General features: G+C 41.5%; 1 protein-coding gene across 1 annotated transcript in view; it reads left to right on the plus strand.

Annotated features, from left to right (window-relative positions):
• Window positions 1-18,066, plus strand: part of Larp1b (La ribonucleoprotein 1B) — a 102,389-nt gene that overhangs the window by 53,851 nt on the left and 30,472 nt on the right.

Raw genomic sequence — 18,066 nt, forward strand, 5'->3', positions numbered from 1 at the left:
GTAGCCTCCCTGGATTTGTGGGTTGCAGTCTGATTGTCCTTTGCTTTATATCTAGTATCCACTTATGTGTGAGTACATACCATGTTTGTCCTTCTGAGTCTGGGTTACTTCACTCAGGATGACATTTTCTAGTTCCATCCATTTGCCTGCAAATTTCATGATGTTATTGTTTTTCTCTGCAAGTAGTATTCCATTGTGTATATGTACCACATTTTCTTAATCCATTCTTCAGTTGATGGGCATCTAGGTTGTTTCCAAATTCTGGCTATTACAACAATGCTGCTATGAACATAGTTGAACATGTAATGTTTTTGTGGTATGATTGAGTATTCCTTGGGTATATGCCCAAGAGTGGTATGGCTGGGTCTTGAGGTAGATTCATTCCCAATTTTCTGAGAAACTGCCATACTGATTTCCACAGTGGTTGTACAAGTTTGCACCCCCACCAACAGTGGAGGAGTGTTCTCCTTGCTCCACATCCTCTCCAACATAAGCTGTTTACAGTGTTTTTGATCTTAGCCATTCTGACAGGTGTAAGATGGTATCTCAGAGTCATTTTGATTTGCATTTCCTGATGACTAAGGATGTTGAGCATTTCCTAAAATGTCTTTCAGCCATTTGAGATTCTTCTTTTGAGAAGTCTCTGTTTAGCTCTGTAGCCCATATTTTAATTGGATTGTTCAGTATTTTGATGTCTAGTTTCTTGAGTTCTTTATATACTTTGGAGATCAGTCCTCTGTCAGATGTGGGGTGGTGAAGATCTTCTCCCATTCTGTAGGCTGTCTTTTTGTCTTATTGACCATGTCTTTTGCCCTACAAAAGCTTCTCAGTTTCAGGAGTTCCTATTTATTAATTGTTGCTCTCAGTATCTGTGCTACTGGTGTTATATTTATGAAGTGATCTGTGCCAATGAGTTCAAGAGTACTACCTATTTTCTTTTCTGTCAAGTTCAGTGTAACTGGATTTATGCTGAGGTCTTTGATCCACTTAGACTTGAGTTTTGTGCATGGTGACAGATATGAATCTATTTGCAGTCTTTTACATGTTGACATCCAGTTATGCCAGCACCATTTGTTGAAGATGCTTTCTTTTTTCCATTGTATAGTTTTGGCTTCTTTGTCAAAAATCAGGTGTTCATATGTGTGTTGGTTAATGTCAGGGTCTCCAATTCGATTACATTGGTGCGTATGTCAGTTTTTATGCTAGTACCAAGCTGTTTTTATTACTATAGCGCTATAGTAGAGCTTGAGGTCAGGGATGGTGATGACTCCAGAGGTTGCTTTATTGTACAGGATTCTTTTAGCTATCCTGTTTTTTTGTTTTTCCATATGAAGTTGACTATTGTTCTTTCCAAGTCTGTGAAGAGTTGTATTGGGATTTTGATGGGGATTGCATTGACGCTGTAGATTGCTTTTGTTAAGATTACCATTTTTACTGTGTTAATCCTACCTATCCATGAGCATGGGAGATCTTTCCATTTTCTGTTATCTTTTTCAATTTCTTTCTTCAGAGACTTAAAGTTCTTATCATACAGGTCCTTCACTTGTTTAGTTAGTGTTACCCCAAGGTATTTTATATTATTTGTGGCTATTGTAAATGGTGATGTTTCTCTGATTTCTTTCTCAGCCCTTTTATCATTTATGTATAGGAGGGCTACTGATTTTTTTTTGAGTTAACCTTGTATCCTGCCACTTTACTGAAGGAGTTTATCAGCTGTAGGAATTCCCTGGTAGAATTTTTGGGGTCACTTATGTATACTATCATATCATCTGCAAATAGTGAAAGTTTGACTTCTTCCTTTCCAATTTCTATCCCTTTGTTTTCCTTTTGTTGTCTTATTGCTCTAGCTAGAACTTCAAGTACTATATTGAATAAATATGTGGAGAGTGGACAGCCTTGTCTTGTTCCTGATTTTAGTGGAATCACTTTGAGTTTCTCTCCATTTAAGTTGATGGTGGCTGTTGGCTTGCTGTAAATTGCCTTTATTATGTTTAGGGATGTTCCTTGTATTCCTGATCTTTAAGACCTTTATCATGAAGGGGTGTTGGATTTTGTCAAAGGCTTTTTCAGCATGATCATGTGTTTTTTTTTCTTTCAGTTTGTTTATATGGTGTATTACATTGATAGATTTTCATATGTTGAACCATCCTTTCATCCCTGGATGAAGCCTACTTGGTCATAGTGGATATTTTTTTTGATGTGTTCTTGGATTTGTTTTGCCAATATTTTGTTGAGTATTTTTGTATCAATGTTCATGAGGTCTGTAATTCTCTTTCTTTGTTGCATCTTTGTGTGGTTTGGGTATCAGGGTAACTGTAGCCTTATAAAAAGAGTTTGGTAATGTTCCTTCTGTTTCTATTGTGTGGAACAATTTGAAGAGTATTAATATTAGCTCTTCTTTGAAAATCTGGTAGAATTCTGTGCTGAAACTATCTGGTCCTGGGCTTGTTTTGGTTGGGAGACTTTTAATGACTGTTTCTATTTCCTTAAGAGTTATTGGTCTATTTAAATAGTTTATCTGGTCTTGATTTAACTTTGGTATGTGGTATCTATCCAGAAAATTGTCCATTTCTTTCAAATTTTCCAATTTTGTGGAGTACAGGTTTTTAAAGTATGACCTGATGATTCTCTGGATTTCCTCATTGTCTGTTGTTATAGCTCCCTTTTCATTTCTGATTTTGTTAATTTGGATGATCTCTCTCAGCCTTTTGGTTAATTTGGATAGGGGTTTGTCTATCTTATTGACTTTTTTCAAAGAACCAACTCTTCGTTTCATTGATCCTTTGTATTGTTCTTTGTTTCTATTTCATTGATTATTTTCTGGTGTCTATTCCTCCTGAATTGTTCTAGAGCTTTCAGGTGTGCTGTTAAGTCATTAGTGTGAGATTTCTCCAACTTCTTTATGTGTGCATTTAGTGCTATGAATTTTCCTCTTAGCACTGCTTTTATAGTGTCCCATAAGTTTGGGTATGTTGTACTTTCATTTTCAGTGAATTCTAGGAAATCTTTAATTTTTTTCTTTATTTCTTCCTTGACCCATTGGTGCTTCAGTTGGGCATTATTCAGTTTCCATGAGATTGTAGGCTTTCTATAGTTTTTGTTGTTGTTGAAATCTAACTTTAAGGCATGGTGATCCGATAAAATACAGGAAGCTATTCCAGTGTTTTTGTGTCTGTTGAGATTTGCTTTGTGACTGAGCATGTGGTCAATTTTCGAGAAGGTTCCATGGGGTGCTGAGAAGAAGGTATATTCTTTTGTGTTAGGGTGGAATGTTCTATAGATATCTATTAAGTCCATTTGAGTCGTAACATTTGTTAGGCCCTTTATTTCTCTGTTACGTTTCAGTCTGGTAGATCTGTCCATTGGTAAGAGTGGTGTGTTGAAATCTCCCACTACCAGTGTGTGGGGTTTGATGTGTGTGTAGTGGGTAGCTGTTCCAGCTTTGACCTGGAAGTACTACCCCTATTGAGGCTTCAGTAACTGTCACACTTACAAAGCGGGGCCGAGACAGGAGCCTTTAAGACCCGAGATCCAGATTGTGCCAGCACTCTTGGTTCCTGGATCCTGGATGCTGGAGGTAGACCAAGCAGAGTTTTCCAGAGAGCACCGCTGGACTGTGCTACACCTTTCCTGGACCCTGTAACCTATCCCTTTACTTGTAAGTTACCCCACAAAATAAATCCTTTTAACTATGTGGAGTTGCCTTAATACTACAACCAATATGTGCGATTTAAGCTTTAGTAATGTTTCTTTTATAAATGTGGGTGCCCTTTGTATTTGGGGCATAAATGTTCAGAATTGAGACTTCATCTTGTTGGATTTTCCAAGTGATAAATATGTTATGTCCTTCCCAATCTCTTTCGATTGATTTTAGTTTGAAGTCTATTTTATTAGATATTAGGATAGCTACACCAGCTTGTTTCTTAAGTCCATTTGATTGGAAAGCCTTTCCCCAGCCTTTTACTCTGAAGTAGTGTCTGTCTTTGAAGTTTAGGTTTTTCTTATATGCAGCAGAAGGATGGATCCTGTTTTCGTATCCATTCTGTTAGCCTGTGTCTTTTTATAGGAGAGTTGAGACCATTGATACTGATTCCTGCTGATTCTTGTTATTTTTTGGTGGTAGTGTTGTGTTTCCCTTCTTTGGTATTTGTTGGTGTGGGATTATCTATTGCCTGAGTTTTCATAGGTGTGTTTAATTTCCTTAGGTTGGATTTTTCCTTCAATTGCTTTCTGTAGGGCTGGATTTGTGGATAGGTATTGTTTAAATCTGGTCTTATCATGGTCTATGGTGATTGAGAGTTTTGTTGGGTATAATAGTCTGGGTTGGTATCCGTGGTCTCTTAGTATCTGCATAACATTTGTCCAGGACCTTCTAGCTTTCATAGTCTCTATTAAGAAGTCTGGTGTTATTCTGATGGGTCTACCTTTATATGTTACTTGGCCTTTTTCCTTTTCGGCTCTTAATATTTTTTCTTTGTTCTGTATGTTTAGTGTTTTGATTATAATGTGGTGAGGGGACTTTTTTTTTTGATCCAGCCTATTTGGTGTTCTTTAAGCTTCTTGTATCTTCATAGGTATTTCTTTCTTTAGGTTGGAAAAGTTTTTTTTCTATGATTTTGTTAAATATATTTTCTGTGCCTTTGAGTTGGTATTCTTTTTCTATCCCTATTAGTCTTAGGTTTGGTCTTTTCATAGTGTCCCAAATTTCCTCGATGTTTTATGTTACGACTTTTTTGGCTTTAGTGTTTTCTTTGACTGACGAATCTATTTTCTCTATTGTGTCTTCAGTGTCAGAGATTCTCTGTTCCATCTCTTGCATTCTGTTGGTTATGCTTGCATCTGTAGTTCCTGTTTGTTTAGTCAGATTTTCTATTTCCAACATTCCCTCAGTTTGTGTCTTCTTTATTGTCTCGATTTCAATTTTCAAGTCTTGAACTGTTTCCTTCGTCTGTTTAATTGCTTTTCTTTTTCTTTTTCTTTCTTTCTTTTTTTTTGGCTTTCTTTGATTTCTTCCATTTTTTTGTTTTTTTTTTTTTCTTCCATTTCTTTAAGGGAATTTTTTCATTTCCTATTTAAGGGCCTATATCATCATCTTAAAGTCATTTTTAGGATTGATTTCTTCTGCTTCTGCGTTGGTATGTTCAGGTCTTGCAGATGTAGAATCACTAGGTTCTGATGGTGTCATATAGGTCTTTATGTTGTTGCCTGTATTTTTGCACTGGCATCTGCTCATCTCTTCCTCCACTCGGTGCAGTGGTGTCTGTGTCTGAGGGTGCCTCTCTTGTTCCAATTGATAGTCTTGGTCCACTGGGAGTTCTTGGTTGAATTAGTGTTGTTGGGCCCTGTTTCTCCGGGAGCATCTTAGTCCAATCGATGTTAGTGGGTTCTGTCTCAGTGAGCAACTGTTCCCAATCTGTGCAGGGTGGGCTTATGGCTCCAATGGTTGTTGGGTTTGCAGGGGATGGTTTTTTTTGTTGTTTTTTTTTTCGAGGGAGCAGGGAAAGAGCTGCCTGGTCCCTGGGGCTCCAATGGCTGGGGCCTAGGGGCTAGAGACCTGGTCTGCTGGTCAAGAGATGGGGCCTTACCTGTTCCCAGTCGGTGTAGGGTGGGCTTATGACTCTGGTGATCTGATTAGGTGTCTAGACAACTCCTTCCCTTGCGTTCTTGGGTTGAGTTTTGTTTGATCGCCAACTCCTCAGCTGATCTTGTTTCCTCAGACTGCAGGCTGCAGGCTTCTGAAACCTCTCCCAAATGGATCTCAGCTGAACAGGTTGATGAGTAGGGCAGTCTCACCAACGCCTCCAAGTTGTTGGGTTTCACATGATCTGCAGCTGGGCCCCGGGTCGGCCTCGACCAGAATGCTCGGGTTGTTCTGGTCCCGTCCCACAGCAGCTCCTTCCCAGAGTGCTGGGATTAAAGGTGTGCCAACAGTGTTCTGCAGCTCCTCAGCTGATCCTGGTTCCATGAGGTTGTTGGGTTCTGAACGATTGACAGCTAGGTCCTGACCAGTCTCAGGCAGAACACTGGGCCCGACAGTGCTCTTAACCATTGAGTCACCTCTCCAGCCGTCTGGCTCACCAACTCCTCAGCTGATCTTGTTTCCTCAGCCTGAAAGCCTCTGAGTCCTCACCTGAATGGATCTCATCTGAACTGCCCAGAGGCTTATTTTTAATTATGAATGCCCAGCCTTAACTTGACTTAGTTTCTAGCCATCTTTCCTTAACCTATCTATCTTTTACCTCTGGGCTTTTCCTTTTCTCTAACTTTTATAAATCTTACTCTTACTCCATGGCTGGCTGTGTAACTGGATGGCTGGCCCCTGGAGTCCTCCTCCTCTGACTGTTAGATCTTCCTCCATTATTATTCTTGACTCATAAAATTATCCCCCAGATAGATGTGGTGGTACATATCTGTAATCCTAGCATTCAGGAAGCTGAGGCAGGGAGAGCATTTAAGTCCAGTGTAGGTTATGTAGCAAGATCTTATTTGGAAAAATAAATCAATGACTGAATGCATCCAATTCTCAAGGGCTTCAAACAAAAATTTCTCATTCAAGTTAGCTGATTTTGATTCTGAGTACATGGGATGGGAAAGATGGAGGCTGAGATGCTCCAGCCATCTTCTTCTCACTTGGAGATTACACTCACTCACAGCCCCTTAACAACCTATGCTCATTCTCAGGTAAAAGATGAAGCCATGTTTTATAGTTACATCTGAGCTGAGACCTTGATGTACTTTAATGATATTTTTGACATTTACTAGCTAGAGTAAATCATGTCACTAAGTTTGTGGGTTTGGTGTTGCATATTCTCAAAATCCATGTGACAACAGGAAGATAGCACACTCTTCCTTAGCTAGTGTAGATGCAGTTAGTAATGATGGCAAAGACTGAGGTAATATTGCTATCAAGGAGTTAGAGAAAAAATCTGCAATGTGTGAAACCTTATGGAAATTTGGAGAAAACTAGCAGAATTTGCTGACTAACGTGTTTCAAACACAATAGAGTAGTAATTATGCAAGACTTTGAAAAGTCTAAAATTAAGCTCATGAGTTGAAGAGATACCTTGGTATTTAAGGCCACTGGCTCCTCTTCCAGAGGATCTGGGTTCAGTTCCCGTCACCCGAATGGCAGCTTACAACTGTCTGTAACTCCAGTTCCAGAGAGAACTAATTCCCTTTTCTGGCCTTCAAGGGCACCAGGCACACAAGTGGTGCACATACATATGTGCAGGCAAAACACTCATACACATAAAGTTAAAAATTTTAAGTTTGAAAAACAATAAAATTAAACATAAAGGGAAAATTGAATTTTGAGATATGGCCTCGTGAACACTACTTGCCTTGAACTCATTGTGTTACATATGTCTCAGCCTTTCCTAAGTGCTGAGATTATGCTGTTTTTTTTTTTTTTTTTTTGAGCCATAGTCTCACTATGTATCCCTGGCTGGTCCAGAACTCACTGTGTAGATCAGGCTGGCCTCTGAACTCATAGAAATCCACCTACCTCTGCCTCCTGAGTTCTATAATTAAAGACATGCATCATTATGCCTGGCTCATGTGAATGTATAATTTTTTTAAGATTTCTACTTTTCTTTGAAGTTTTATCTATTTTTTATGTTATAAGTGCTCTACATGTACACCTGCAGGCCAGAAGAAGGCATCAGATCCCATTATAGATGGTTGTGAGCCACCATGTGGTTGCTGGGAATTGAACTCAGGACCTCTGGAAGAGCAGACACTGCTTTTAACCACTGAGCCATCTCTCCAGCTCTTGAAGGTATTTTTTAGATCACTAAATTAAATCTGTAACCCCAGTGTTTGGGAGGCTGAGATAGGAAAATCATAAGGTTAAGACATAGCATGTCCAAGAAACAAAACAAAACCAGAAACTAAGGGTTGGAGAACTCAGTGATTAAGAGCAATTCTTGTTCTTTCAGCCCTGAATTTGGTTCCCATGACCCACATGGCAGCTTATGTCCAGGGGATATAACACACTCACATGTGCATACTCACAAATGGACATGCATGCACATAATTAAAAATAAAATGAATTTTAAAAATAGTAAAATAGCTAAAGGTAGGGCAGAGTATTAGTAATTTGAACACGTGTAGTTGCTACAGGGGAGTAGTGGAGTGGTCACAGCACAGTACAGGCACATTTGCCTGGTCTGACCATCAGATTTCAGGTGAGTAAGGAAGTTGATGTTTCCCACATGGTATTGAGAATGAAGTGATATTACAGGCCTATGCCTATATTGTCACTTTGATTTATCCCAAAGAAGGACAAAACTATAAGAACCTTAAGGGAAACAGGTGTGTGTGGCTCGTATGTGTTCATACATGCATGCCTGCATGTTGGGACTTGGGGCCTCATGCATGGAAAAAGTTTTCTTTTTCTTTCTTTTTTTTTGTTTTTGTTTTTGTTTTTTCAAGACAGGGTATCTCTGTGTAGCTTTGGAGCCTGTGCTGGAACTCACTCTGTAGACCAGGCTGGCCTCAAACTCACAGAGATCTGCCTGGCTCTGTCTCCCGAGTGCTGGGATTAAAGACATGTGCCACTCCCACCCCCCAAAAGTGGCTAGATTTTTAAGAACTGGTGTTACCAAGTGTTAATGCAAAGATAGAGGGTTGAGACCTTTACTGCTAGTGAGATGTAGATAACACTCTAGAGAACAGTTGGCCTTTTTTCTTAAAACTAAGGAGAAGCAAAAAACAAAACAAAACAAAAACAAAATACAAACAAACAAAACCTAAGGAGAAGCATACTGCCTGACTTCACAGTGCCTCCTCTAAGTAAATACCAAACACAAATTTGTATCCCTACTCATGAAACAGGATTTCTTTCTTTTCTTTTCTTTTCTTTTCTTTTTTTTTTTTTTTTTTTTTTTTGGTGTAGCTGTGTGCCTTTCCTGGATCTCGCTCTGTAGACCAGGCTGGCCTTGAACTCACAGAAATCTGCCTGGCTCTGCCTCCCGAGACGTGCGCCATCACCGCCCGGCCAGGATTTCTTAAGAAGCATGCTTCTTTATAGCACCTTAGTTTTAGTAGCCATAATTCAGGGAGGACTAAATACTCATTAGCAGTACAACAAGTCTTGAAAGGAATTGTGGTATATTTTATAGTAGACCAGGACGGAGGTCCTGCAATCACACTGATGAAGTTCTCCTAGAAAGCAAATGAGTGTGCTTACATTCCAATTAATGATGATAGTAGATTTTGGCCTTGGTCAGGTGTTTATATAGCTCGATGACTTGGTCTGTACCATTGTAAACTGTGTCACACCGTCCTGTGTGACAGCCAGAATCTACGGTAATGAAGTCTGTACCTGGCTATCACTGGAGGAGGAGAAGCCAAAAGCAGAGTGATAGGGAGAGGCATGGAATGACTTTTAGGGTGCTAGTGGTCTCTTTGAGAGGTGGTTACCCAGTTCTGTTCACCATTTATATATAAGGGGAGTTGTTGGGAACTGGATTGAATTCTCATAGATACTGGACAAACTACCATTGAGCCACTTCACTAGCTCCCATGTTTGCTTTGATTACTATCAAGATTGACACTTTTTTTCATTTACCTTCTTTATTGACTCTTTGGGAGTTTTACATGTACTCCAATTCTGCTCACCTCCCAGTCCCCCCATATCCTGTCCTCATCCCTGCTGCATGCCCCCCCCCACAAAAGAAAATGAAACAAAGCAAGCAAGCAAACAAAAGCAAGACAAAACCCCAAATCAATATTGCAGTCTCAGAGAACCAGCTCCAAGACTGCACCCAGGGTTTGCAAAATAATCCATGATGTTGGTGAGAACTAAACTTTTCTATCTGAGGGGTAGGGAAAAAAGCACAGGAACTTTCTTTATTACTTCACCTTGAAAGATCTCTCTCTTCTTTGTCTTTCCACAGTTATATATATTCCCAACAGAGAGCTTTAGACAATAAAAGAGTTACATTTTGAGGGTCACATCACATCTCTTGGGTAAATTATAAGAAGCAGTGTCATTCTGATAACATACATGAAATAAACCTGTCAGCTTTCTGATTAGTAGGGCAGTTGTGGCTGTGAAGGAAGATCCAGCTATTTTGCTGTCTTGCTTATAGCTCATAAAGGGGGTTAAAAAGTTAAACTACTAGGGAGCCTTGAAAACAGAGAAATTGTGCATTGTATTCTATATTTCTAAGTGTGATAAACATTCTAAGCTGTCATTTGAAAGTGTCATTTGTTCTCAGACTTGGATAGTTTTCATTGCAAGGGAGAATGCTGTGCTGACCAGAAAGCACAGAGTGCTGTCCATGTGGCTGGGCATGAGTAGCCATGGCAATGCTCTTGCTGTCTGCCAGGCTCCCTGGTGTGCAGGTTGTAAAATGAGGGCGTGAGGTACATAGAGCTCTAGTGCTCCGCACTTTCTCGAGGGACAGTGACCTTAAAAGTGTTCCAAGACCTAAATATAAACAGTTGGATGAACCTTGAGTCTTGTATCATTAAACTGAGATTAGGAGTTCTTGCAGGGAGTTAGTTGCTGAGGAATTTGTATCAGGAGTTATGTCTTTAATGTTACAAGCCAGAGTTTAGCAAGTGGGGAACCAGCACCAAAGTTGCTTTATGCTTGATCTTGGTTCAATAGCCAGACACCTGGGAATCTGTCCTTGTGTGATTCATTTGCAGGGGCAGCTAGTCTACTTTGAATTTGCTCTGAGGTCTTAAATTGGCTAATTGTATGTAATTGTCTTGAAGCCATGAAACAAAAGCCTGGCCATGAAAGTATATATATAAATTTTTTATTTTTATTTTATGTGCATTGGTGTTTTTTCTGCATGTATGTCTGTGTGAGGGTGTCAGATCTTGAAGTTACAGACAGTTATTAGCTGCCATGTGAGTGCTGGGAATTGAACCTGGGTCCTCTGAAAAAGCAGTCAGTGCTCTTAACCACTGAGCCATCTCTCCAGCCCCATGAAAGTATATTTTATCCACTAAAATTACACAGTGTAAGAAGAATTATCTTCCTGTCAATCCACAGAAATTAAATATACTCAATAAGTGAAAAACACACTACCAATAAGCTGTGGGAAGAGTCCCATAGCTGTTCTTTTTAGAGAAGACTTGTAGTAGCACATGAGAAAATCACAGACAGATGCAAACAGTATTCACAGTCTGTGACCCCAAGGTCCATGCCTAGTGGGCCTCTGTTGGAGCACACTAGGTCTCCTAGTGGCTGTACCCAGCAGGACTGCATAGGAGGATGATTGGATCATGGGCCCAAGCACCAGGTGTTTGTAAAGGTCTACACTTGGCTGTAACTAGCAAGGGGGAGGTCCTTTGCCCCTCCCCTTGGCATTGTTTTAAACAGCTCTTTGGAGTAAAGCTCTAGGCCAATGGATAAGGATCCAGGCCCACCCGAGTCTATCCTGCATTTCTTTCTGTTTCTCTCCCCTCTTTATTTCTATCTGAGTCTCTTATCCCTCATTCCTCAAGTGTCTCTGGGGTAAATAAATGTGGGAGCTGGTCTCCCACAGATGGTGCCACTGAATAGGGACAAAATAAATAAATAAAAAATAACCCTAGGGCTTTGTGAAATCAAAGAAGGGGATGTCATGAGTGTAGGCATGCCAATAAGAAATTGAAAAATGAAGGCAACTGTATTTTATTTTGAGGTGTGTAGGTTAGGTGGTGAAATGCCGCAAGGCTGCAGCGTAGACTTCCCTCTAGGTTCTCATTCTCTCTCTCTCTCTCTCTCTCTCTCTCTCTCTCTCTCTCTCTCTCTCTCTCCCCCTATATATAAAAATTAAGGAAAGTAGGAAATAGAAATGTAGTGTAGGAAAAACTTAGAAGAGTAAGGTAGAGTAGGAATGAAGGAATATAGCATAAAAATAAGCTACTAGACTTAGGAACGCAAACTGGGAAGAATCAGAGGAAATATCTATTAAAGAAGAGCTTAACAGGCAGAAAAAAAGATTCCAGTGAAAGCTTTTGGCCTGGGGATAGCAGAAAATGCTAAGTCCAAGCAGCTGTGGAAAGCATTTTCCCTGAGGCAAAGACAAATTCATGTGAGATAAAACTTTCACTCTGCTGACACCCCCACTGTGTGGAAACACAGTACCATCAGAATTTGTTTCCTCTTGGCCATTGAAACCAAAGTTTAGAGAACAGAAGTTTTGGGGAAACTTGTGGTCTTTTCTCTCTCAAAAACTTATTCTCTCTCTAAAAAACTAAAAAGCCTTTCAAAACTTTCTCAGTTTCTCGTTCTGTAAGGACAAAATTAATTTCACCTGGATGGGAAAATCCCTTCAGGCAAGGGCCTGATGAAAGAGTGCAGGCAGATTCCTCCCTGATGGGAGGGGCTGCTGATGAGGAGGAAGCAGTAAAGCTGAGCCTTGGCAGTGGCACTGCCAAGTCAGGGACACTATTTGTGGGAGGAGCCAACCCAGGACAGGACAGAGAACTATCCAGGAGAAAACCTCTCTTTTTCTACTATGAAAAAGACCTTTCTGAAAAGCTTTGTTTCAAGCTTTTGGTTTCCCTCACTGACCCGGAGTGAAGCCCTGAACGGTGTTTTCCTCTGACAATAAGCAGCTTTCTGAGTGCGCATGGACAAATGGACACAAACCTCTTGGGAACAGGGTCAGGTGAAAGATCTAATTAGAGAGGTAAACCTGTTAAGCGGTGGCACAGGCATCCTAAAGCAAGCTTAGGGAAGAGAAAGTTCCTGTTACAAAAGCAAAACCATAAAAACTAACCCTGTAAAGGGAACTGGAAGTTTGCTAGCATACCCATACCCAAAAGGCAGCTTGGAAAAGAAGACTGGGAAATGTAGTATCAATGCAGGTTTGAAACAATGGCTTATATTGCCTAATAGCTGCACAAGGATTTTTTGCTAAGAGCTTTTATGGCAGTTCAATATGGTAATTTCATATTCGCCCTGAGGCGAGGCTTCTGCAGCAACTGAGTGAAATCAACAGTGTTTGTCTGAATTGAAGCACTTAGGGGAGCTGTTATGAATTTGGGTAAAGGGACAGCCTCTGGTTAGAAGCCATCTGCCACTGAGCATCTCTGCCAGTTCTAGAACGTCTGAGAGAACTCCGTGGGAAAGGTGACTGTGGAGTGTTGTTGTCCTGAGTGTTTCAGCCCCCTAACAACAAGTGTTACAACCCCATAGTGACAGTATTCACTAAATCCCAGGGTTGACAGAACCATTGCCAAATTAGACTCTTGTTTCCAACTCTCAAGAACTTTTAGAATAATATCAAAGCTGACTATAAGCTTTGAACTTAAACTCTGAACTTTAGAAATGATTTGTGTACTTCCTGTCTTGTTAAAAGAGTCCTTCTAATAGTTCTATAGTTTTCTCAAGTTTGGTAAATAGTGCTTTTAAAATCTTTTCTAAGAGATAGGTGATATGTAAAGTGATGATAGTTAAGGAATCTCTTCTAAATGTTAAGGTTTATAAAGTAGTCCTATAGAATGTAATTTTAGTTTGAGAAATATAGATTTAGGGTAGCATAAGCTTTAGGCATAAGAATATAGGGTTTAGGTCTAGGGACATGGTGAAAGTTTAATAGAGGAATATATGGTGAAGGAACCTGGGACACAAAAAGCAGTGTCCATAGCAGACTGCAAACTTGGCACTCTGAGTGGCTTTAGTAAACTCCAAAAGCTGCCAATAACAGAAAAAAAGCCACTTCAGAGACTGCTAGCTTCAGAAAGTAGCAGCCAGGTGTCCATTTCATAGCTTCCCAAGAGCCAGTAAAAACAGTGCCAGCACTAGTACAAGGTTCTGCATGCTTTCAGCTATGAAAAAGTCATGATGAGGAGCAGAATGGAGACACCATGCCACGAGAAAGGCGAATGGCAGGCAGCAGCTTGGAAAGCCCAGTAGAGATGCTGTGCCTCAGAAAAGGTGAACAGTGAGCAACAGTGAGCAGACTGCTACCAGTAGCAGAGAAGTGGTGTCAGTGCCAGATAAGCAGTTGAGACACACAGGAGACCAAGAAGCTGTGGAGGTGAGAGCCATGCTCCAGGCTGAACAGCCAGACTGGTACTCTGCAGAAACTGCTGAATGCTATGTAAGATTCCAGGACCCAGGGTCCTCAGCATTGGACCATCAACAAAGCAGGTAATGGGACTCTCCCAGAGCTGGGGTTGCTGTGGGAGGGCCATGGTTCAGCTCGTAGCAGCTGAAGGAGCCTTGAGCCCATGAGGCTGTGAGGTGATTAAAAACTCTCTAGCCTGGTTCAGGAATGGCCTGGTTATGGAAGGCTACAGACTGCAAAGCACAGTGGTAGCTGAAAGCGAAAGTTTCAGGGAGACTTGCTTGAACTGAAAAAAGTTTCAGTTATGGGACTTCTCATATTTGGAGCTGTTTGCTTCAGAGTCATTATGTCTCTGACAGCTATACAAAGACTTAAGGGCAGCTAACAAGCCAGGCCTTGGTTTTGAGCACTCAGAGGAACTTTTAGGAATGGTACCAGAACTCTTTTTGAACTTTTGAACTTAAGAAATGAAATGGGCAGTAATGATTTCATTACAATGGGACAGTTTAAATTTACTTATGTATATACACTCTATCAACACTGATAGTTTGTGGAACTGTTTGTGTAAAAAAATGAAACTACTTAAAAATGGAATTGTTTAAATAGAAAAGTTTGGGTTTTTTCTAACTGGGTTTGATATTTAGTTTAAGAAATTATAAAGAAAATGGAGAGTTACTATTTCTCAGTCTATTTAATTTAAAAAATATTTTCTTGAGTGAAGAAATTGCTTTTGAATGTAGGTTTGTAGGAATTATATTGTGAATAGTAATGTTTATGTTAGAATTATTATGTTAACCTATTGATATTTATGCACCATGATTTAGTGAAGTTTGATGTGAATGCATCAGAAATTCATCCTATGTTTTATTAGCAAGAAATTCAAATGGTTCTATTAAGAGTTTGCTTTAAGATGTAAGGGAGAGACTTGTAACTATGTACAGCAATATTTACATTAGAATTACATTAAATTGTTAATGTTAATGATGAAGCTAAGGGGAGTTAAGTTTGATGCAGTTGCATGAAGAGTTTTTTGGTTTAGAAAGGGCTTGATGCAGCTAAGACTGCTGTCACCTTAGACCCATTCCAAAAAAAGAATGCTGTCCTTATCCTCTACTCCTACACTGGGAGGTGTGACAGCTATGGAGAGTGCTGTGAGCTCTTAATGGGGAGTTTTTTCTTTTAAAATATAAAGAAGAGGGACCTGTTGGAGCACATTAGGTCTCCTCATGGCTGTACCCAGCAGGACTGCATAAGAGGATTATTGGACCACAGGCCCGAGTACCAGGTGTTTGTAAGGTTCTACACTTGGCTGTAACTAGCAAGGGGGAGGTCCTTTGCCCCTCCTCTTGGCATAGTTATAAATACCCCTTTGGAATAAAGCTGTGGGCCAGTGGATAAGGATTCAGGCCCACCTGAATTTCTGTTTCTCTCCCCCTCTTTATTTTTATCTAAGTCTCTAATCCCTCATTCCTCAAGTGTCTCTGGGGTAAATAAATGTGAGAGCTGGTCTCCCACAGGCCTCCCCATCAGAGAATTATTCATCTGGTGTATCCACCTGTTGAATATTAGTTGTCATCTGCTGGATATTCTTATGGCCTCTGGCAAACCAAACCAAACCAAAAACAACAACAGAAAAATCTCTTTGCTTCTTCTTCTTTCCTGCCTCTCTATAACCTTTTCATTTGTCCTGGTGTCATTGGAGGGTTTGGTGTGCCATATAGTAGACCCCTTTGTCCCATCAGCTTTACTGGCAAGTGTTCATTGCAGTGAGTCACTGGTCTGGTTCAAGGCCTCTGGTTTCTGGTACACCATCCTCACTGGAGTCTCACTAGAACTCCTCTGGGATAGCCTGTGGCCGCCCTGAGTCTTAGAGATCCTGTAAGTATTGTTCCACAGGACCAATCCCTTCACTATCTCCAGCAGGTCCTAGATAGGGTAGATGGGCGGTGGGTCAACCTAAAGCCCAGCTGTGGGCCTGGGTGGTAGCCAAGCTAGTCAGTCAGGGCCACTGGGGCCACCTGCCTCGAGCAAGGGCACAGAGTCAGCTCCCCTACATGATTGCCCTCAGGGTCAGTGTACCCTCACCTATGGTGAGGGGTGAAGGCCATCTCTTCTGAGTGCAGGGGCCAGCTCTCTTGCCATAGTGAGGCAAGGCCAGCTTTCCCAGGGCCAGGGAAAGGCAGGGTCTTTCTGATTTCTTCTCATGGCCCTCTGATTTCTTCTCAAATGGTTCCTAGGGCCTCCTGGGGTGTCACAGGCCACAGACATCAACACAACTGCAGCTGGACCACAGACTCAAACATGGCCCTCAGCAGCAGCTTTGCCGGGATGACATCCTGGCTCTGGGTGGAAGGAATGGTCACTCAGGTGGGAATGGTTCTGGCAGCTATATGGACACCACCAAGGCCTCAGGTTGTGTCTCCAACTCTGAGCCTCTATGTGACCTTTGGTGGCAATGCAAGACCCAGACTTCAGCACAGACCCCAGCCGCAGTAGGGACCGACATGGTCCTTAGCAGCAGCTAGGTCTGGATGTCACCACTGCTGCAGTGGCAGTATGGCCCTGAGACACCAACATGGCCCTTCTGGGTGTCTGCACAGCCTTTGATGGCAACAGGATCATCAGACATCAGTACAGACCCTGGCTGCAGTAGGGCCATGAACCCTGACATGGCCCTCAGCTGCAATTCTGGCCCAGACTTCACCATGACATTCAGTAGCAGCACAGGCCACTCTGATCTGGATGCATCCTAGCCCTCAGTCACCAACTTGGACTCAGATGGCTGATCTGACCCTGAGCATCCTCATTGTGCTTGGTGACAACAGGAGCCACGTACATCAGTCTGGACCCTGGCTGCTATTGGGCCATGGACCCAGACATGGTCCTGGGCAACAGCCTAGGCCTGGCTGTCATCATGGCCTCAAGTGGCAGCAAAGGCCACCCAGATTGGCATGGTTCCAGTGACAGTGTGGCTTGTGGACCCAAACACAGCCCCAGGAGGCGGCCCAGCCCACTGGAATCAGTATGGCACTTGACAGCAGCAGGAGCCATGGACATCAGCACACCCTGGCTACTGTAGGACCAGGACCCAGACATGGCCCTTGGCAGCAGCCTGGCCGGGACATCACCATGGCTCTGGGTGGCAAGCAGACCTACCCCCTCGGTCTACTCCTCACTGCCTTCACCATGGCCCTAGGTGGCAAGCAGGCCTCCAACATCTGCCCACTCCTCGCTGTCTTCATTTCTTCCTTTCTGTGTCTTTCCACAGCGCATGAACCATTCCGCTTCTCTATCTCTCCCATTTCTCTACCACATATTTCCCTATCATAATAAGGCCCACATGCCTGGTGGGCCCATAGCTGTCTTCCTGCCGGCCTTAAGAACCCCGACTGGCTAGACTTCATCTCAAGATTGACACTTTTGATTCCTGCACTTATCTAGTTTTAAACCAATTCTCTTTTATATCAATTGTTTTAAAATTAGAACAGAGAACATACACTGTCTGTATCCATCCAGGTTAGTTTTGTTTTTATGTCTGCCATGTTATAAGCATAGAATCATTGTTTATTGACTTGAATTAGGACTTGAAGAGCAATTTCTTTTTTCTCTTTTTCTTTCTGGTATTGGGATCAGTTATAGAGCATTGTATGTACTAGGCAAGCACTCTACTACAGGCTACAACTAGAGACCCCCCTCTCCAATTTTTCGCCAGTGCTAGGGATTGAACCCCGGAATCTCACACATGTTAAACAAGTACTCTCACCAAGTGAGCTCTCCCAGCTCCTGTTAAAGGCTTTGGAAGAAGAAATTTTGGCCTAAAGTAAGGAGCTGGCATAATTTCTTAAGATGCCCTTTAAATACATATTTTAATACTTTGAGAATTCCTTTTATGTATACCATGAAATATCATATGAGTCATCCTCATCTCCCCTCATTTCATAGCTCCAGCACATTTCCCTTATAAACGTAAATAAGATCATCTAAAATATTGACAGGATTTGGTGGATGATGCTAGTTGGTAGTAACTAATAACTGAAGGTATGAC

The sequence above is a fragment of the Peromyscus californicus genome, unplaced genomic scaffold, assembly GCF_007827085.1.
Source record: "Peromyscus californicus insignis strain IS unplaced genomic scaffold, ASM782708v3 Scaffold_9__1_contigs__length_137607984, whole genome shotgun sequence".
In the NCBI taxonomy this organism is placed as follows: domain Eukaryota; kingdom Metazoa; phylum Chordata; class Mammalia; order Rodentia; family Cricetidae; genus Peromyscus; species Peromyscus californicus.